The 22,191-nt window shown below is 44.8% G+C and overlaps 1 protein-coding gene and 1 long non-coding RNA gene across 6 annotated transcripts in view; one reads left to right on the forward strand and one right to left on the reverse strand.

Annotated features, from left to right (window-relative positions):
- Positions 1-8,549, reverse strand: part of ADARB1 (adenosine deaminase RNA specific B1) — a 62,619-nt gene extending 54,070 nt beyond the window's left edge. For 2 of the 5 annotated variants that reach the window (XM_081167682.1, XM_081167679.1), the window contains exon 1: positions 8,397-8,548. The gene's annotated coding sequence lies outside the window, so the exon portion shown is untranslated. Of the gene's footprint in view, positions 1-7,777; positions 7,802-8,396 lie in introns of those variants that run through there. The other 3 variants (XR_014001623.1, XM_081167681.1, XM_081167680.1) reach the window with 3 other exon arrangements.
- Positions 8,550-9,099: 550 nt separating this feature from the next.
- Positions 9,100-14,049, forward strand: LOC308582289. Its single transcript, XR_014005604.1, has 2 exons — positions 9,100-11,372; positions 13,601-14,049. It is a non-coding gene; the product is annotated as an uncharacterized lncRNA (long non-coding RNA).
- Positions 14,050-22,191: the final 8,142 nt, after the last annotated feature.

Here is a 22,191-nt window from a genome sequence, read left to right on the forward strand (position 1 = left end):
ACATGCGCAAGGAGTGTATCAGCTGGTTCTTGTATTATGAATACAAAGCAAAAACCATTCAAGTTGTTTGAAGAGAAATGGCACAAGTAAAACTTTAGATGTCAAGGCTAGACTGATTTTTCCACAAATAGGCCATAATTTTAAACTCATACATATTTTGTAAGTGCATCCAACCTTGCCTAGAAACCAATGATGATCCAGACAAATGCATAATTCCCTGAAGGCGACTATTCCAGAATTTGACATCTTTAAGAGCACATTCATATGCCCTAGATACAACAGCTGGGTAGCTTTAGGGTTTACTAAAGTCCTCCTACACTGCCATACTATGAGATACATCTGCCAGTCCCAGCCCTGATGTTCTGTCATGAGAATCAAGTATATCCTTACCACAAAGTGGTAGTGTGGGTATGCCAGAGGGAAGAGCAGATTTACAACAAATCCCATGCTCTTGTAGACCTCACTCCCAACACCTGTACTGCAACAGAAGAGGTGATGCACCTTAAATTTCAAACTCCATGTATGCCAGGATCCCTGTTGCCTCCAACCCATAGAGTGGTGATGGTGGTTGTTAATTGAATTTATATACACTCTGGAGGTCTCAGAGCAGCTCACAGAACAAAATCAGAACACAAAACACATACCGTAATCAAAATAAAAACAAGTGGTTGCTACTATGCAAGGTACACTCTGTGCAGCAGATTGTGGTGCAGAGTAGTGATATCATGGTGCTGTTTCTGCATCAGCAGGCATTAGATTGGCTCCTTTCACACCTGGCTGACACGGGGATATCCCTGGCATGCCAATCTGTGATTGGTGGGAGTTGACAGTGTTTCCATGGGCACACCAGGTGTGGGGATCAGGGTTGTTCTGCTGTTTTTTTGTGCTGATAGTGCACAGAATCCTGATTAAGTTATATTGGCATACATTGACGGTCAGATTGCCACAATTATAGGATTGTCAGGTAATAGTGAGAAATCTTCGCAACCTAATGCCTTCTATACCCTGCTTTCTTCAAGATAATTATCTACAGACTCAGAAAATCACAACAGAAGGCATCCAGTATGAAGCCTAGTGCTGCAATTAGAAAAGAAAAAAGGAAGGAGACATACAAATTATCCACCTATAAATAAATAAGAAATTCAGGATGATTCTGTGCAAAATCAGTACAGCTAAAATAACTTGCATTGCCTTCTGCTGTAAGAAAAGAAGTAAGACCAGAACGCAGGCAACAGCATAGGTTTTTACATAAATTGCCATTCTGCAGTTTGTGTTTGAACTGCCTAGCATTCATATATTTCACCAAGTGATCTTACAGTGATCCAAAGGAATAATCACAGATCCACAAAAACAGGCATCCAAGGTACAGATTCGAATAGATCTTCATGGTATTTACATGGGATGCCAACCAAACCGCCATCAAATCACAGAACAGGGCTGTGGGCACAGCTGAACAGTTGCAAAAAGAGGGCTGCTGAAGGGCTGAGTAGAGGCCAATGGGCCCAAGGTTTCACCAGCCCTGCTTTAGATGGTGCACAAAACAAAGCTCCATGCCTGTAATCTAATGACTGAAAATACAGTAGCAACAGATAGAAATACTATATCTAGTCAGATATGACCACAGTACATTTTAATTATTCAATAACCAGTTTTCTGTTGCTCTTGAAAGTAGTGCAAATGAAAAACCTCACTATAAATTATCTTTGGTTGATCATTTATTTGCCAAGTTTGATTAAAAAGGCAGGATTCAGTAATTTAGATCCACCTGCCCTGCAAAATGGTGTTGCCATCAGCATTTGCCAAACATAATAATGCCTTAAAGCAACACGTGTCTTTTGTACTAGTAAGAGGTCATTTGAAAATCAATTGTGCATTCAATTACTTTTCTGTTCTATTTTGAACAGCGTTACTTGTTTCATAATCGTAATGGTTTTATCTGTTTGTATATTTTTTATAATTGTATATTCTACTGTAACCTGCCCTGGGACCTTATGGTGAAGGACAGGTAAGAAATTATTACAAATAAATAAATACTCACTAGTAGCTATTTACCACCATGAATTTGAGCTAAGACTCAATTGTTTGCTCAATTTATATCAAATGAAATGGGAGGGGAGAGAGTGGCACCATGCAGCAAAACAGGACTACAACACCCATGCCTATCTTAGGCTAAAGTCCTAACCCACTTAGCTGAGAATATGCTCCAATGATTTTAGTAGGACTTAGTTCTGAACAGACATGGTTAGGAGTGAACTGTTAGTAATGAAAAATAAATCCTAAATTTGTGCAAATTCATTTTCAACCCCATGAACTATACTGCAAAATATGGCATTCCTGGATTACATTTAAAAGTATAACACTTAAAATATATTTATTTTATTAGTTTGCAGCATTAAGAACATAATACACACATAAAATATCCCCCAATGCAGAAGATTAAATTTAGATAATATATCCAAAATAATTTTCAAGTAATTAGTTCAAGTAATAGTTCCTATCCCTGACAACCATTTCTATTGAATGACGTACAAGCAGGTCTTCCTATCCGAACACAAGGTGTTTTCAGGAAATTGTTTGTTAGGCAAGCATTTGCACATGGAGCCTGATGATTTCCATTGATTCCTATGGGAAGATTTCTAATGAGTTCCTGACCACATATGTTTTATCCCAAACTGATGAAAAAACAAGGAAAATCCTCTGAAACCTTGCAAAAGGAAACAAGGGGGGTGGGGAATGCTTTCTTATTTGTCTGATCTCCCTATTCCACCTGCCATGGTTTCTGGCCAAATGGCTGTTGCTGACCAGTAACACAAAAGAGCAAGGCTTCTTTAAAGCTGCTTATTTGTTTACAGTACTGCACGCAGGTCCAGCTGTTTGGATATCTGAATGTGCAGTGTGTACAGTGAGGATTGGGTACTATTTCCTCATGTTTGGATAAGTCCTTTTTTTGTATAACAAGTGTTTGAATAGAGGGACCGATCTTCTCATTGTACTATGCAGGTGTACTCCTCCCAGCAGTCATTCCTCCTCTGGTCACTACTGTGAGTACCCAACCTGACTGATTGACTCCAATGCTGTAGTTCTCGTCGTAGGGTTAACGTCGCCTGGCTCCGACCTCATCAGCCGAAAAGCACTCTTCACGCTGCTCAATAAGAAAGGATGCCCACCTAAGCGCCACAAGATTATGGTGTCCTTCCACGAGATGCACGGCACCGCCCAGTATGATGACTCAGTACTGTATGATGCTCAGATGCTTTCCCGATAAAGAATGGTGTGAAGCAGGGCTGTGATCTTGCCCAAACTCTCTTTAGCATATTCTTCTCCCTGGTGCTCTCACATGCCTTCAACTCAACTTAAGGCGGTGTGTACATCCATTCAAGGAGTGACAGGGGTCTGTCCAAACTGGCATATCTCCACACCAAGACAGAAGTGTCTTATCCGAGAGATGTTGTTTGCAGATGACGTGGCCTTGACAGTGCACTGCAAGGAAGCTCTACGGTGTCTCAGAAACTATTCTGCACAATCCTGCATGGAGTTCAGCGTTACCAACATCCTCAGTCAGGATGTCGCCAGCATGCCATGCATCAGCACTAGTGACCACATGCTTGAGATGGTAGATGATTTTGTCTACCTGAGCTCCACCATAACCAGCAACCTCTCCATCGACACTGAGCTGGACAAGCATACTGGCAAGGCAGCTACAGCAATGGCTTGCTTCTCCAAAAGGGTCTGGGAGAGGGTGACATTAACGACCAATGCAAAAATAAAGATCTACCAGGCTTGCATGTCGAACACACTGCTTTATGGTACTAAGACTAGTAATGACACCTCAATGCCTTCCACATGTGCTGTGTCAGGAAGATTTTGGGCATGACATGACAGGACAGAGTGTCAAACAAAGACATGCTCTCCCAAGCCCACATTCCCAGCATGTTTGCACTCCTGTGTCAGCAACGCCTACACTGACTTGGTCATGTCCCAGAATGGAAGAGGGCATGATCCCCAAGGTCATGCTCTATGGGGTGCTGGCTTCAGACACCAGACCCGGTGGCAGACCAGCTCTATGTTACAAAGATGTCTGCAAACATGACATGAAGGCTGGCAACATTAACCCTGCCGTGTGGGATGCCCTTGCAGATGACCACAAGCACCTGGCGACAATCAGTCAGGTTGTGTATCCACACCAGAGGACAGAGGAGGAATGACCGCTGGCAGGAGCACAGAAAGAAGAAATGCCATGGTGCATCTGAACCAGGTGCCTTCATCTGACCCAGCTGCAACCAAACATGTCTCTCTCGTATCACTCTGTACAGCCACAGCTCTCCAACAGTTCAACTTTACATCTGAAGGCGCACAATGTTGCATTTGCAGACATCTTTTTAACACATCAAAGCAAGCATGTACATCATCAATAGAAGGGCCCCAACATCCCAAAAAAAGCACTTGAGAAAATGAGGCTACACTCCTTTGCCTATTTTTCTGCAAGAAAGTACCAATGAATGTAACTGGCTGCATTTCTAAACAAACATGCAGAGGATTAAATTGAACTGGACCTACAACGCTAACCCTGCAAACCATGGTTATGAACACAAGCTGTGAACATCCATTAGGTTTTGTAATGTAACTTTTGGTGATGAGGGTTCAAACTGTTTACTATGTGCTTTCCGTGATGCTAGCTGCTTTCTGTCTCAGCAACATTTATGCTGGTTTGGTCCACAGAATGGAAAGTGGCAAGCTCCCCAAGGACGTGTTCTACAGAGAGCTGGCTTCAAGCTCCAGCCCCAATGGCAGACTAACTCTGTGTTACAAAGATGTCAAAAAACGTGATATAAAGGCTGGCAGCATTAACCCTGCCATGTGGGAAACACTTGCAGATGACCACAAGCACCTGAGACAATCAGTCAGGTTGTGTATCCACACCACAGACCAGAGGAAGAACGACCACTGGCAGGAGGGCAGAGAGAAGAAACACCATGGCACACCTGCATCAACACAACTAGACACCTTCATCTGTCCCAGCTGCAACAAAACATGTCTCTCCCATATCAGACTGCATAGCCACAGCTCTCCAACAGTTTGACTTCACCCCTGAAGGTGCAGTCTTCCACTGCTTCCCAAGATAGACAAATGCCAACCAGGGAAGAAGAAAAAAACAGGTGCTTTGAGTACATCTATGTGGTGGGAAAATGGAATACAATATATTTATTTATTAAAAAAATTATATACTGCTATCTCATAAAGATAAATCACAACAGTTTGCAACAATATAACAAAACCAAACAATAATATTATAAAAAAGTTAAAAACATGTTAAAAGCAAACATAAATTAAAACAAAGATCAATAGACCACAGCGGGGGGTGTACTCTTAATTGCCTGCATAGGCCTGGTGGAATAGGAAGGGTTTTAGCAGGCGCTTAGAAGTTGGTACAGAATCATAGAACTGTAGAGTTGGAAGGGTCCCCAAGGGTCATCTAGTCCAACCACCTGCAATGCAGAAAGGCTCCCGCTAAATCTCTATTGGCAGGGTGCTCCACAGGAGTGGACCTATTACATTAAAGGTTTAGTTTTTCACTGTTGTCATATCAGCCTCACAAACTCAAAGAACGCACAAATATACTCCAGCAGATAATCTCGGTGTTCGAGCTAGAATAGAAGGGTTCAGGTGAACCTTGATGTATCCTGGATCAAAGTTGCTTAGGGCTTTGAAAATCAATAAAATAATGGTGAACCTGGCTCAGCAGCGGATAGGCAGCCAGTGTAGCTGTTTTAATAATGGTGTCTTATATTCTCAACCAGAAACTCCCATCAGTATTCTTGTCACAGCATTCTGCACAAGTTGTTGCTTCCTAACCAGACCCAAGGGTAGCCCCACATAGAGTGCATTGTAGTAATCCATCCCCAAAGTGAATGGAACAGTGGTCAGGTTATCCCTGCCCAGGAATGGATGTAGTTGGCGAACCAGATGAAACTGCTAAAAGGCACATGTAGCTACAGAGGCCGCTGGTGACAAAGATGTATCCCAGAGTACACCCAAATTACACAGACTGCTCTGAAGAGATTGCTCCTTCAGAAAGAGTGCAGCTCCCATCCAGAACAGGCAATTTGCCAATTTCCCAGACATGGGAACCACCCACCCAAAGGGCCTCCATCGTCCCAGGATTCAAACTCCCTCTCCCCACCTCATCTCTTGCCAGGCTTTGCCTGCAACATATCACGACACTGGCTCCTATAACCAACTTCTCCTTAGAACTGGCCTGACTCAGTAAATGCAGCACTGAACCATGGATTATTATTTATGAGTCATTTTTCTTTTAATTGAAATACTAAAATGATGTATAATTAAAACAACATAAACAAATTTGGAAAATTATTGAGAATGTGATATAAAAGTAAAATGATTGTGTTTGTAATTTGAAAAAACAGCAACAAAAACAACAATTCATTACTTGACCATAACCAAGTAATTACTTTGCACCCTTAGATTCACAAGTGTAAAATGGGAATTAAAGTGATCTATTTTAGACTAGAGGGCTACTGTATGGATGAAGAAACATGGAGAATGGAGAGCAACACAGAGTAAGTGACACAGAGATCATTAAACAAAGAAAGGTTGCTTAACTTAGATCTACCTGAAAATCAAGGAAATTATTGGAAAGTAAGAGATTCTAAATACAAATGGATTGCCAGAGTAATATTTTCAACATCCCAACTTCAGTTACATTTTGACCTCACTGAGCATTCAAAAATACAGTTTCTCGTTCTCACACCCAAGTAGCATTCATCTCACATTTAAAATTATGACACTTTGTGTCGTTCTGAGCTTCAAAGAACTGAAAGTATTCTGTTACCCTGAAATATTTCAAAACAATTACAGACTCAGAAAAACTCTAATATAAGCATCCCATACATGCTGCTGACTAAAGAAACAGTCATTGTCCCCAGCTTGTTGTTGGCTTTTATTAAATTTTATTATTTGTTTTTAGTCACCCTGAATGGCACAAAGAAGGGTGGAATATAAATATTATAAATAAATAAATAAACAAGACATTTATATTAATTTTGCACTCTACCAGTATCCCCAAAATCTTTAACCCTTGGATTTACTTATTTCATAATAAACAGAAACACATAAATACATTCCTGTTGTCCTACTATTCCTCAAGAAAACAAGCAAAGAAATGCCCTATGAGAATTTCTACAAAATACATGTATTTCAATTCATAATTCGTATTTCCCAATTTCTGAGCTGTAGCTGTAGTTGCCCCTCTCTTGTTGCTTTTTGTGTATACATTAAGAGTCCTTGTTTCTGCTAATGCGAAAGCCGGAATCACTCTTAATAAAGGCCATAATGTTTTGAGAAGGTTTTTTCTATCTGTAACCGTCTCACTGTATTTACAGGCACTCACGTTTTCTATGGAAAGCAGGGGAATTCTCCCTATTTGTAACTCTCTTTCCTCAAAGCAAAATATTTATTGGCATCAGTAGTAGGTGCACTGTAGAGTTTATCTGAATCTATCCTCAGGAAAGTGAACTAAACCCATGTTTCTATTTTAATCCTATTTTAAACAAAGTTAAAGTAATTTTAACACTGAATACTTTAAGCTCATTTTGATCTTTTTCGCAGCTGAACCAAGACATTTAATCTGACCAACTGTTACTCTTTTATAATCCATATTGCAAACATGCTGCTGACTAAAGCAATAGTCACCGAGCGCCCAACTTGAATCAGCTATTCTGTATAGATTTCTAGAATCAGCTGCGATTCAGCTTCTTACATGTTCACTAGGGAGGAGAAAAGGATCCCCGTGTAAACAGGTAGGGAAGAAGGAGAGCAGGTGCGCAGAAGCAAAGAGCCAGCTGCCTCCCGGGGGGTCCCAAGGAGACGCTCCGGAGTCAAACCGGAGACGCTCCGAGTGGAAAAGGCCAACGAGGCCCGTCCGACTCTCCCCGCGCCCCCCTCGCGCCTTCCCCTGAGGTGCTGGCTTTCTGCTTGCAGGGACCCCCGGGTAGCTTGGGCGATTAAAAGCGGCCCCTCCATCCTTCCCTGCTGCTGCTGCTTCTCCTCCTCCGCCTGAGTCCTCCCCGGCCGCCGTCACGTGTGGACGCGGCCGCTTCCTCGGCGCGTGGAGGAAGAGCGAGCGCCGCGCAGGCCCGGCCAGCGGGGCGGGCGAGGGGCTTTGCCGCCCCAGCCTTCGCCTGGCTGCCTCCCCGCCGGAGGACGGCGCGCCCGGGAGACGCGCGGCGGACCTTGGACAGCAGCAGAAGAGGCGGAGGAGGAGGCGGAGGAGGCTCCCTGGCGACCCCGCTCCCTCAGGCGCTGCACCTGCCTCCGCCGCGCGGCTCCCCCTCGGCCTGGGACGAGGCCCGGCAGAGGCGGGAGGAGAGGTGGCCTACCTCGCAGGGCGCCCGGCGGAGGCGACCACCAAGACGCTTCCCCGCCGCCGCCGCCGGATCCGCGCAGCCTCCCGCCTCTGCCCCTCGCCGCCGCGCCGGCCCAGTCAGTCAGTCAGTCAGTCAGTCAGCCGAGGGCGGGCGCGCTCTCGCTCCTCGCTCGCTCTTTCCGTGGCCGCGCCCGGCGCCAGCCCCGCGGGACGACGCTGCGACGGGCGGCCCTGTGTCGCGCGGGAGGAGCGAGGGGCGGAGCCCAGGGGAAAGGACCGCCCAGCAGGCGCGGCTGAGGCGCGCATGCGTGGCTGGGGGGGTGCGCGTCCTCTGCTCTTTGCCTCCCTCCCCCTCCCCCCCTCTGGACCCCGCGCGCGAGGCTCTCCGTGGGCGGGAAAAGCGGGAGGCCCCGTGGGAGGGGGGAGGGGGCAGCCGCTGCTCTGGCTCGCCTCAGAAGAGTCCCCTGCTCCCTGTAATCGAGGATGATCCCGCAGGGATCCGCCTCCGGCCGTCTCTTAGTCCCCCCGCGATCCCAGGAGCGCGACGTGGAAGTGTGTGGACACCCGCAAAGGTCAGGGATGCTTCTCAAACCGCCAAGAGGCAAAGCCAGCGAGTCCCAGATGCACCAGTTCTCCACAACAAATGCATCAAACAGGGTGTGCAACCCAAGTGAATCACTATTTTAAGCCATTGGGGGGGGGGGCGAGATAAAACCCATTCTTAAATCTTCCCTACTGAAAATGACCTAAAAGTGTTACATTTGGACAGATCGCTCCCATAGCTAATGTTGCATCATCTCACTATTTGCAGCAAACATATATGTACATTCTTTTCCACGGTTAACTTTTGTATACCTCAGAGCACCAAAGATTATTTCCTAATTGCTTACTGATCTGCTGGTGAAGCAAGTTTTCTCCTGACTCCCCTTTGAACTGTCAACATATCCTTTAACATCCTTTTGACACTAATCAATAAGTTACATTTATTTTTTTATTTAGCTATTTACCCACAACCTAAAGCTATTCCACCCCCACCCCCCATGAAATGTTCCTATAAACGCCAGGCCATCTCTTTTCTCTGCCTGGAGAGGAACAGATTGCTCTTGCCAGAGGTCAGATGTGATGGACTTGAGAGGGCTTCCCTGCTTTCCACCATTCTGTCTGTCTTGACTGCCCCCACCCCCGTTTCTTTTTCATCCTGCCTTCCTAAACTTTCTCTCCAGGCTTCCCCTATCAGCATAAAATTAGGCAGAAGAAGCTTGGTTCCACACCTCTGATCCAGTGGGGGGGGGCAAGCAGTTGTAGACAACCTTATTTTAAAAGTTCTCTTCATGTAACTTTAGCACAGTTGCAATCTCTGTATATCATTTGTATCAGGAGTGGGGAGATGATAAATTATGCTGCACCATGCAGCACTGGTGCCTGCTAGTTGACGAGGCTCTTGCAAATAAAGCTACTGGACTTTAGCAATGTGCTTCTTGTGCTCTTGCGCAAAGTGCAAGCCCAGGTTGATACAAAGCAGTTATGCCTTTACTATTAAGAGAACTTCTGTGTGCATTCTTGCTTTGTCAAATTTAAGTCAACTGTCCCTTGATTTATATCAGAGACCGTTGGGTCACGAGGCCACCAGCTTTGGGCAAAGCTGTTGCCAACAGTTTGGACTCCAGCTAAGGTTGCCCACACCAAAGGGACCCTCCATTTGACATCTGGGATGGGACACAATCTTCTGATGAAACACTTGTTTTATCCACAAAGGTTGCAATGTGCCCAGAGAAAGGCACAACCCTTTTTCAATTAGATGCATGTTTCTGGCTGACCATATTCTCCACCTTTCTATAGCTTTATATCTACCAAGAGAGCTCTGTATAATAAAGGGGCTCTATTCACTCTCTGTTTCCATGGCTTTCTACCCTTCTCCCAGAAGCAGAAGCATGTTGGAAACAGATGCTGCAGCAGGGCTTCTCGGTTGCTCAGCATGGCAGTGCCAGGGAGCCCAGGAAGTGGTGGCAGGAGCCCAGTGCCTGCAGAACAGGGTCGTCTTTACCTGGGGTGGAAGAGGTGCGGGGCACCCGGGCGCTGAATTCTGGGGAGCGCCACCTAAGCTCTTAACTATCTACCTGTTATGAAATAATAAATAATTTTCATCAAGCTAGAAAAACAAAATACATATATACCTAGGTATTACCAAAGTGTATACCTACTGTTTCACTAAAAGACTTTCGACTTTGTGCACTCATTTAACAAAGATGCGCCGCACCAGCAGCGGCTCTTGTCATTCACACTTGCGGCGCTTGTCAGACTCAACGACAGTGCTTGTCATTCTCAATAGCGCCGTGCACACGAAATTAACTCTTACATCAAAATTTGTTACGTATTGTATTTAGCTACACTGCTATGCGGCAGCAGGGTGAGCAGCACCTTTGACACAACTGATGTTTCTCCTAAGTAGGTGCCTAAACAATACTTATAAGTTTAAGTGTGGTATTGTTGTATACTTAAGTATAAGTGTATTGTAAATAAATGAGCAAATAAAAAAGTTTGTTTCCTTTCCCTCCCTCTCATAAACAAGAGATAAGGCATAAGCATGGTGTCAGACATAAGCATAATAACGATTAATTTGGGGGCTAAATTAAATTTGGGGGTGCTGGGCGGATCTTTGCACCCTGGTGGCACATATGCTAAAGAATGCGCTGCTGCAGAATGTGGGAGTCGAAGCGAGTGAGGACATCACATCCTCACCCCACTGCATGCAACCTGCAATAGCACTGGACCAGGGGAAAAGTTCTCTGCGGGACCAAAAAGGGGCATCCATATAGTAGGCATCTTGCTTTATAGCTAGCAAGTTTCTCGTGCCTCACGTTGTCCTGCCACTGCTTTGCTTTCCACAGCTTAACCTAGACACGCAGTGTTGCCACTTCACATCCCAGACCCCATGCACCACCCCCCAGCCAGCCCCACAAAGGCTCTGCATCCAAGCTCATGCGTTCTGGTGAGATACAAGGGGGAAATGCTGTGTATATGACTATAGTAGTAGTAGTTTTCAATTTATATACCGTCCTGTATCCAAAGATCCCAGGGAGGTGTACATCATTAGAAACACATGACGAAACATCGATGATAAAAACATAATAAAAAGCACACTGGCAGCCTAATAATGAAATAGTCATCGTAATACCAGTCTTCTCCCCCACGCTTTCACAGGCCATTGATTATTTAATAGCCATAGGCCTGGGTAAAGATGAATGTTTTTGCCTGGCGCCTAAAGACATGTCACGATGGTGCCAGGAAAACCTCTCTGGGGAGTTCAGAAAAGGCCTGTTCTCTTCTTGTCACCCTCCGAACCTCTCTGGGAGGGGGGCATAGAGAAGGGACCCCAGTGACAAGTGCAGGGTCCTGGTCAGTTAAGCAGCCCTTAAGGTATTGAGGTCCTGAGCCGAGTAAGGCTTTAGAGGTCAACACCAGCACTTTGAATTGGGCCCAAAAACTAATGGGCAGCCAGTGACAGGGTTAGTGTCATACAGGGCCGTAGCTAGGGGGGTGAGGTGGGCCCCCACCAGGGACGCAGGCAATGGGGGGCACAAAATCGGCTAAAAATATGTCCATAAATATTGATTATTGCCTCATAAGAAATGGTTTTAAATAGAGGGTGAATTGAATGGGGGGGGTTTGGAGGGGAGGCGGAAAGAAGAGCCAGTTTGTGGCTGGGGGAAACAATCTTGACGGTTCTGCCAGGGGCGCAAGATCACCCAGCCACGGCTCTGGTGTTATCTGCTCAAAGTGTCTTGTTCTGGTGCAGACTCTGGCCATTGCATTTTGCACCAGCTGTGGTGGGAGAAGATTTTAGTGGAGAGGGACTCTAAACTGTTTCTATTTGCTTTGTGGAAGTGTGATGGAATGCCTATAGGAAAGTCAACGGCAGAAGGAAGTAGACGGGGAGAAGACAGGGAGGTAGAGTAAGTGAGAAGATAGAAGAAGCTGTGAGTAGAGGAATTCGTGAGAGAGAAAATTGTGAAAGATGAACTAGGTAACAGGACAGGGAGAAAAAGGCACCAGGAGGCAATGAAAAAGAGAGAGAGAGCAAGAGAGAGAGAGAGAGCAAAAGGAAAGACAGACACTAGTTTTGATTTAATAGCAATGTGACACTTTATTGCACTGAAATACCTTTTTAGGATTAACAATGTGCATTATTAGCATTATTAAGTATAAACAAAAAGTTAAAACGGATCCCATGTTAGGAGTCAGAAGTTGGTCTTGGATTTGGACAGATTGCTGGCTTATCTCAATTCATAATAGAAGGCCTACAAGTGCTGAATCCTGTCATTACAGTTTGCAAACTGGAGCTGTGAAAAAATAAATGTAGAGGGGAGGGCTTTCTCTCTGATCCCACTCCTCCCCAATGCACTTTCACATGTCTGAATAGTGCTTTTGTAATTCACAACATTAACTTCAATTTAGATAGCGTGCTCTGTCTCTAAGCTCCTATCTTCGGTGACCTTCTCTTAGGCTACAGCATTCTTATTGGTACTCAGTTTACATTAGACCTGGTCTCAGGGCTGAAGCCTCCCATATGAGAAAAGCGTTTTTATCCAGGTTCCTAACAAAGTACTTTTAAATTGTTATTTGCAAAGTTAGTTCATTCTTTCAGACTTAAAACTTGTTTAATTGAAGCTTACTGAAACTACCAAGTTGATTTCAATTTTAAAAGTGAAAGTGGTACTTTTCTGCTGGGTATCGTGCCCGGCTGTTGAAGGAGAATCCTGCTGACAGGAATGTGTGCACAAAATGACAGCTTCGGACTTCTCTTTTATTCCAGCTGTTTCTTATTACTTTCAGCTTTTGCAGGCACTTAAAATAATGCCATTCACTATGCTTTGCTTCTGTAAGACTCCATTCTCTGGAAATAGTAGATAATTTATAATTTCTTGTCTCCAAAGGCAGGTAAGATTGGGATCATGATGGGAGGAATATCCATCTCTCCTTGATTGGTCCTGCTTTTCAATATGCAACTGTAAATGTTTGTGTAATCTGTCCTCCTGTTAGAGCTATGATGATATATAATTCCAAATAAATATACCTATTCACTCATTGTCAATGTTAGTATTTTTGTTGACTGACAAATAATGTTGTTTATTTGCTTCATGTACTTAATGTGGTTTTAAATATGCCCAAGAGGCTCTCTTATTCTAAACACATTAAATCAATATAATTTACTTTCAGCTAATGGCCAGGATCCAAAGCGCTGCACAACTAGTTACATGGCAGGGGGCCACTTTTGGCAAATGTTTCTTCAACAGAATCCTTGCAGGTCACAATTCAAGCCAATTGTGAAGCAGAGCAAAGAGGATTGTGAAGTAGCCTGCCTTTGCAATGTTCAGTGAGAAGAAACATTATTTTAAAAATAATATGGGACTATCTTTATAGACTTTGAAATATCTCTTTGGATCCTGGCAAATGTGTTTGACCCCAGTACTGCTGGTAGAACTTTCTTTTTACCCCTTGGATTATCTATCTAGTCTTGCAGAATATTTCTTTGGCCATTCACTCTGTAACTAGACTTTGTTGCTGTTTAAGGATATAATTTAAGAGCCTCATCCGTCTGCATATTAAGAATTGAGCTGCCTCATTCCACTTCAGTGAAGCAATAAAATGTTTTCTGATGAATCACAGTGAATGCCATATGAATATTTATAGACATCTTAAGTTTTCTATAGACATCTTAAGTTTTCTATAGACATCTTAAGTTTTCTTAAGTTTTTCCAACCAGATCTACAGGGTATATTTATGATGATGATGATGATGATGATGTTAAAGAGGAGTAAGCAGAAACTTTGATTCCTGGGTTTGAAATTGACCTCAGGTTTGTTTTTGGTTACAGCTCATTGTTAGTCTGGAAAGAGTATAAACAGAAGCCTGGGTTCAGATGACTCACTAAGTTAAACCTTGGCTTAGCTCCTGGAATTCAGTGGGGCTTACTTCTGAGTAATGCACAGAAGTTGCCACGCAGGACAGTTAACAAGGGCCCACCTAAATTTGCAGACCTTTGAGGAAAGATTATTTCCTTCCCCCCAGCTTATTTACTTCTCCATCTTTTTTTCTAGAATGTGGAAAGTGATGTGTGGCTACTACATAGAGTAGAACCTGGAAAACCAGGGTACCACTCACCACTCAACCATGAAACTCCCTGGGTGACCTTGGCCAGTCACTCTCAGTCTATCCTTACAGAGTTCTTGTGAAAAGGGGAGAAGGAGATCCACCAACGCCTCCTTGAACTTTTTGGACAAAAGGTGGAACTGATCTTAAAAGTAATAATAAAAATAAAAAGTATGTGTCCACAAAATTTTTAGCAGGGGCAGAAAATAGTACAGGCGCCTGCCTGGTGTCAGTAGACAGGAAGTTCCAAAGCACAGGTTCGCTGTCAGGCTAAGGAATCCTCCACAGGTGCAGAGGGGGTCTTATACGGCACCTGTGGCACTTCTGGTTCCACTGACCGAAGCAGCGGATGGGTACATGGGCGGTAAGGCAATTTCCCAGGGAAACTGGTCCCAAGTTGTCAAGGGCTTTCTGCTCTAATTGTAACTCCTTGAACTGGCCTGGTAGCAAATCAGCAGTCAGTGAGAGTCTCCGAGCAGAGGAGTTAGATGCTGACAGGATTTTGTGGTTTCCCTCAGGTGCCAAAATGTATTGGGCTGGCCCTGGTTCCAGTATAATGGACTGATTTGCAGCCTATATTATTGTAGCTAGCTGATTTAGTCAACCCTGGCTGCATGCACCCAGCAAAGGTAAATGGACTTGCTACACTCATTTCCTTGCTTTCTCAAATGTGAAGGTAACTTTGTGGCACTGCAGCAGCAGCAGGGATGGGAAGGGGCACCTGCAGTTTTGGCAGCATGCATTAGTGCACTGTGTTCACCTTTAAAGTATAGTTTTTACCTTAAGCAAGGTGGTACCAATAGGAATCGCCATAAAGACTTTTAGGGGTTATGTCCTCCTTCAAGGGTATATTTCTGGGCTCCTTTATTTGAAATCAAATGCTGTGTTTAAGGTTGGTTGTGTGCCAATGCACTACTGCTCTTCAGTAACCACATTGTGCTGCAAGTGCTGACTGGTTCTTTGGCAATGCACATCCCAAGTGGCAGAATCCTTGAGAGTCTTATGACTGGTAATGAGATAGGGAGTAGATGGACCACAGATCCGAGCAAATCTGTCATGTCCTATGTCGTCTGTCTGTGGTCTCCCTTCTAAACCAGAGATGGATGGAAATAGGATATGACTCCGTTGTCCCATGGAAGCAATGTAAAGAGACTGCAAAGCCCTGTGCCCATGATGTGACTATACACCAGACCTGACGTCTGCCAGTTATTCATAAGTGGATCCATGAACAGCAAAAATATCTGTTAGGCAGGATGTGTTAGTTTGAAGAGAGAATCTTCTGGGTGACTTACTGTACTTCCCACTCTCAAGAAATGTCTGCTTCAGGTTTGTCATGTGCCTTTCATCAACAAGTGTCAGATTCATGACATGATCACAAATATAAACAGTGGAGAAACACACATGCAGAGTAATGCAATATTTCACCCCACTTTTCCAAGCAAGTAGAAGTGCTGGGGTATTGTTGGTGTTGTTGTTGGCATCTGTCTGTCTCAAGAAAAAAAGGAGAATGTCTCAGTGGATGAAGTCAAACTGCTGTGTCAGCAGCACTGAAGTGACCTCCTGGGGCACAAGCTTGGGCTGTGTGTCTAGAGATCCTGGGCTGCCCATGACAAGACCCCCCGCCTCACTGATGTGGTCCAAAGGAAAGCAGAATAACATGTTCAGCACCGGCTTGGCTGCAGGAGTTGTGGGAAGGAGGGATACAAGGTGCCACCCTACAGACTTTGGGACTCCACTCCATATTTTTGTAGGGTTTATTCCTTCGCCTTTTCTTCTCCTGAAGATATCCCACATGGCAGCAGAGGGTTAGGATCAGAGTTTTCCTTCTCCTAGATGGACTACGGTACCTTCCGAAGTAGATGAGCCCCATCTGCTCTCACCTCCCTCCATAGCATGTGCAGAAACTGCCTTCTTGACCATTGGACCCACTCTTGGTCTCGTCCGCTCAATCCACTGGAGCCTGTCTTCACATGCTGGGGATGTCTCTATCTTATCAAGGGTGTGAGACCCATGGGCTCCCCTCACCTAGTTTAGCCAGCCAGTATAAGCTGTTTCCTGTTGCATATAGACAGCTTCTAGGAGCCACAGGTGAGAGCTGAGTGCAGGGTGGGGACCAAAGGTGGTCAAACAACTGCAGAAGGAGCACAATGTATCCCTCACCAGAGGTACTACCCCTCCTATAACACCCCATACAGCCCAGTGCCCCTGAGAAGCAGAATTCTTCCCTCTACCTTTCACAGAAGGAAATGAAAGCTTTTGTGGTGTTAGATTAATCTCTGTACTATGTCTTTATATAACAGAAATGACTACTTTTTAACTTCATTTGAAATAAAGCTCAGTGCACACACGTTGCGTTTTCTTGCAGCGCAGCAATGAAGGGTAGACTCCAGAAGGGCACTTTAGGCTAGACGCTGTTCTGTATGAATCGTATTCCTTCTCCCTGCTGCTCCCTGTCCGTCCTTCTCCTTGCCAATGCCCTTCCAAGGACAGGCAAGAATGACTGTGAGCGCTGCTGCGTCTTGGCTTGCCAGACTGCTGCTTCTGAATGATCCATCATGGCAGGTTTTCAGGCAGCGGTAGCTTCAGAACCAGGCTACAGAAAACAGATGTATTTAAACTAAAAAGGCAGGCCAAGCTTTGAAGCAATAGTAATTAAAACAATTTGATTTATTGAAAATGCAGGAATCAGATGCAATGCATTACATCTGCATAGATGTGTCTGCACCTGCTGGGAATAGCTGCACTGTCTGTGCGTCATCTCCATGTGGTGTCCCGTTCGTTGTCCTGGAAAATGTCACTGTCTCAATCAAGACAAGCATCCTGCAGTCTTCTTTGCACTGTCTGAACAGCATCTCTAGGAATGTTGCCTTGCCAAGCTTCCTGCTTTTAAACTGCAGGTGGAGAGGAAATTTGAATGCAAGTGGGCACCCCAGACTATCATTTCCACTGGCAAGGTAGAACGCAGTTGAAACATTGCCTTCGTCATGTTTCCTTCAAATTTGTCCTTCATTTGTCTTTCCTTATTTTATTAGCTAAGTTTCTAAGATTTTTGGAAACCATATATGATGCCAGTGAAGAAAAAGAAGCTATAAGCTGTTTGAGATTTGGGGTGGAGGGAAAGGCAGACTTTACCAGGCCGCAGAGAGCCAGGTGGTCCCTGCTCAGGCTGCAATCCCATCACCCTAAGGAACAAAATGAGGCAAAATTGCCACTGAAGATTTTTATGGGAACTTGTTCCATAGGTAACTATTGTCCAGATCTCGTGCAAATTGCTTGAGCTGATCAAGACCAGTGTTTGAGCAGAACAAGCACATTCTGAGCAGCCAGTTGCTGGCCCAGCTCCTTCCTTGGAGCAGAGAATGTGCTTGCACAGTAAAACTACAGTAGGACTTGCAGTTTTTGAGAGAGGGAAGCCCCCAACTCCCTCAAGAACTTCCTGTCTTCGAGTTCCTTATGTATAAACAGGAGGCAGGTGCTGCAAAGGACAAGGCGCCATCATAATCAGGGGCATTGATCCCAGGGGCAGCAGGAGCCTGCGTTACAGAATAACAGCACACCAACTTTGTGTGAGCAAATATTTATCTCACAAACATACTTAGCATGAGGCCATGCCCCGCTGTAAAGACAAATCAGGCTTCTGTGTTTTGAAAGCTACAAAATGTATTAGCACAGGGCTTTTATTATTTGCCAACATGGAGCCATATGTCTAGGACTTGTGGAGTTTGATGAGGCCACTTTCTGCCATCACGGCCACAGTTTGTCTCCCAACCCTCCTGCTAAGGCAGAATCTGCTGCTCGCTAACAGCCACAACAGCTGCCAAGAAGCCAATGCAGAGCACAAAATGTGGGCTATTGTGCACGTTAAGCTTCATTTCTATTTCTCCTTCCAACATCAAACCTCAGCTAACATAAAGGTTGGAAAACACAACCTGCTCTAAGAGGGAACTAGTTGAGTGAGCCAGGAGAGCTTGCAGATTGCTGCCCTCCTATTGATTTGTGGATTTATTAAATTTCCATCCTGCCCTTTGTCCCAAAGGAGCCCAGGGCAGCAAGCACCAAAGTGATAAAACAATAGAACGAAGCTCCTGCTGGTTCTAGAAGACAGTAGGGCGGGGAGTGGGGAGTCCACTGACTCATCTGTGGGATGAACTGTAATTCTATGTTGTGAACTGCCCTGAGATCTGAAGGGTGACATACAAATTTAATAAACAGCCACAGCCTCTTCCTCGGCCACCTGGCATGCATTCCTCCATCTTGGACTGCCCTGACTCTCCCTGCTCCCCCGGTGGACAGCGTCAAACCCCATAAATTGCTAGTCACTCTCCTGGCCTCCTGCCTCCCCCCCCCCCACACCCTGCCAGTCACTCACTTGAGAACCTTGACCAAGGGAAAGAGACTGGCAACTGGCTGGCAATTGCTCCATTAACCTCTGAGGGCCAACCATTCTGTAGAGAGGGAAATGTGCTAAGAACCTCAACCACAACGGGAAGTGATCTGAACATGACAAAAGACTGTTGTCAGTATCCCCCACTTTCAGCTCACCCTCTTCCTGCCCAGTTGAGAAAACAAGGTCCATCGTGTGGCCTGCCACATGCGTTTGATATGTTGTGACAGCCCCAGGGCCTGAGTTACCCCAGAGCCGACTGCCTCAGCATGACCCCCGGGACCAACCACAGTTTGGCTGTCCTCAACGCCACCTCAGCTCAGGTAAGGAGACTGCAGGGCAGCGAGATGGGGGGTAAGCCAGCAGCACCCCTCATTTGTCCCAGTTTACCCAACACTAGGAACACACCCTCTAGAAAGTTGTGAGAAACAGTATTTTTCAGCCATCAAATGTCTGGGCAAACAGGAATGTTTTTAAGTTGCTCCTGAAAATTATACCGAGGGAGACAGAAAGCAAATAGGTTGGGCTCTGTCAAATTGTTTTCATGCCAGCAGCAATATTGCTGCTGCTTTTTATTCAGGAGAAAGACTAAGAGAAGAACCAAATTCTGGTTTGAAAGGATAGCCTGTTTGCCTAATGAAGGACCCCATGACCTCAGTGGCAAGACAAAGAAGCCTGAATCAGGACAGCGCGGAATGTGTGTTTGGAGAGGGGGGGCGGATAGTGTTTTCCTTCACCATGGGACTGAAGGTCAAGTAGCACGCTAATGGAAGCGAGATATTAAATGCAACTGTGGTAGATCACAATTCAGGCGCACACATTCTACTTTTAGTATTGATCATTGTACATACATCCTCTCTGGTGTATGCCTGCTCTCTAAAGTCATTTCTCCAGCAAACCTCTCTCTCTCTCTTTGTATAGTAATTTACTTGCTAACTGATTTGAGCAGGGGAAGCAGACCCCGTGTGCATCAGGGAAGACCATAGCAGGCCGCTGTGCAGCTGTGGGGGCCATGGTGTGTCCCCATACTATAGATCTTAGCCTGCTTTATTTCCACACTTGTTTTGATTGGCCCTGAAGAGGGACCACAACAAACCGTCTTTTGTTTGTGAAGCATCACTGTACTGGGACTTCTCACAAACACTGGTGCCACACTGTATAAAACAGAAAGCCATATCTCGCCCCTGTATGCCTTTCCATGCCACATGCCCCTGCAAAGGGCAATAGGAGTGGAAGGGTCTTTAGTCCTATGGAAAGTGGGCAGTGCTTGAAAGGTCACTTTTGAAACATCTGTGGACATACACCTCCACATCTGTGCGGACAGTTACTACGAGCTAATGGAGAGAACATTCAAACCATCAGGCCAAATGGAAAGACATTCACCTTGGTCAACTCACTGAGTTGGTGCTTCCTTCTGAAAATCCTGCCCACACCCAAAACTCATCAACTTTCAAAAACAATGGTAGGATGTGTTTAGATTTGTCCAGTGTTTGGTGCTCTGTGTATGCATCCATAGCAATGATAGTTCTTTAATATGTCATGTTATATTTAGACAAGTCTAGAAAGTTTGTATGAGTTTTAATGTTAATCTATTCTATTGTGGTTTTAAATTCCTGTATGTTTTAAATTACGGTTGGAAATTTTTAGTGGATTTTTAAAATTGTTTTATCTTTTTTGTAAGCTGCATTGAGTTTTTTTTCTACCACCAAGTGGTATATAAATTTTATGAAATCCATCTATCAATGATTCACTGCAGTGGCTACCGAGTGCTCAGTGGCGGCTGCTGCACATTTGCTTATTTTCCTGCAAATTCCTTGTTCATCCTTCCTTCTGTTTAGCCTCTTCTCCTCCTCCCACAGCATCAGCTCCGCTTGTCTTTCTGCCGGCCTCTGCGATTCCTCAGCAGCAGAAGCACCTGCACCAAGGCAGCCGCAAGATGTGCAACTTCTGCCCATCTGCCACTGAAGCACACAGCAAAACAGTATGGTAATTTTAACCTTTTTCATCTTTCCAGATTTCTCTGGCCGTGTCCCTTCCCCCTTCCGCACACACACAATTAACAGTGCACAGGCTCTCCTGTTGTGACGAACAAAAGCAACAGTGTTCATTTTATTAGGAAATTAGTCCAAAGCCCTCATTAACGAAGGGCTCAGCGAGCCTTTGAGCTGCAGCCGGCTTCCACCCTACAAACGGTCTGGGCAACGGCCCTTCATTGTGGTGGCCGCATGAGATGCTCTGACTGATGGGCTAACCCAACTCTGAGCGTGACAGCGGGTTGTCTCTATAGAAACTAAGGCAGGCTGGCTTTTGCTATTTTTAGCTGCAAGGACTCAGGGGCGCCCAGCACATCTCCATGAAGCTGCATCATCTTGCATAGTCACAGGGAACCTTTTGGAGCAGAGAAAAATAATGGAGAAATTGTTCCTTTCCCAGAACTTAACATGAGTGCTGCCATTTTCAGAGCCATTTTACAAGATATGAATGGAGTAGTTTGTGTACTTTTTCCCACACAATCAAATTATACATATAAGAATCTCACTCTATGATTCTGCTTAGTTATAATCCCCTCACCCTGAAATAGAGCCGTGCTGGCACATGGGGGTGGGCTGACCCTGAATCCTGGCAAGGCCTTGGGGGGGTCTGAATCTGGGCAATTCATCAGTTGCTTGCTTTGGACGGGGTTTTACTCTTCCTGAAAGAGCAGCTTTGTAGTTGGGGTGCTAGATCGGGGATTATTGGTTTGTTTTTGTTCTTATGTGTTTTGTGTACTGTAATCTTATGTTGTGAACTGCTCTATGGATACAGGGCGGTATACAAATTTAATATATAATATAATTAAACAAACAAACAAGGTTCAGGTGACCTCATTGGCTGTATGAAACGCCTTATAGCAGTTTTGGCTGGTAAGAACTACAGTATAGCCATTTCTGGCCTAGCATTGCCTGACCACTGTTGCTTTTTTATACTAAACTTTATTGAGAGTTTTCAACAAAAGATACAATAAAAACCAAAGCAAACTAAAGAAGAAGAATAAAAACAAAACAGGGAGAAGAGAAAAATAAGACTATGAATAAGAGGGAGAAACCCTATATGTATATTGAATACCAAGCCCTCTATCACAATGATATGTTGAGCCTTATTCCACATACAGAAGAGTGCACCCTCCCATCTCTCACCTGGGAGCTTCCCCCTCTTCTGTCAGCCCCACACCTGAAGAAACCTCTCAGGCAGGTCCCTTCCTCTTCGATCCATATCCTCTCTGTATGCAGCTTCA

The sequence above is a fragment of the Podarcis bocagei genome (assembly GCF_964188305.1).
Source record: "Podarcis bocagei genome assembly, chromosome: 1".
In the NCBI taxonomy this organism is placed as follows: domain Eukaryota; kingdom Metazoa; phylum Chordata; class Lepidosauria; order Squamata; family Lacertidae; genus Podarcis; species Podarcis bocagei.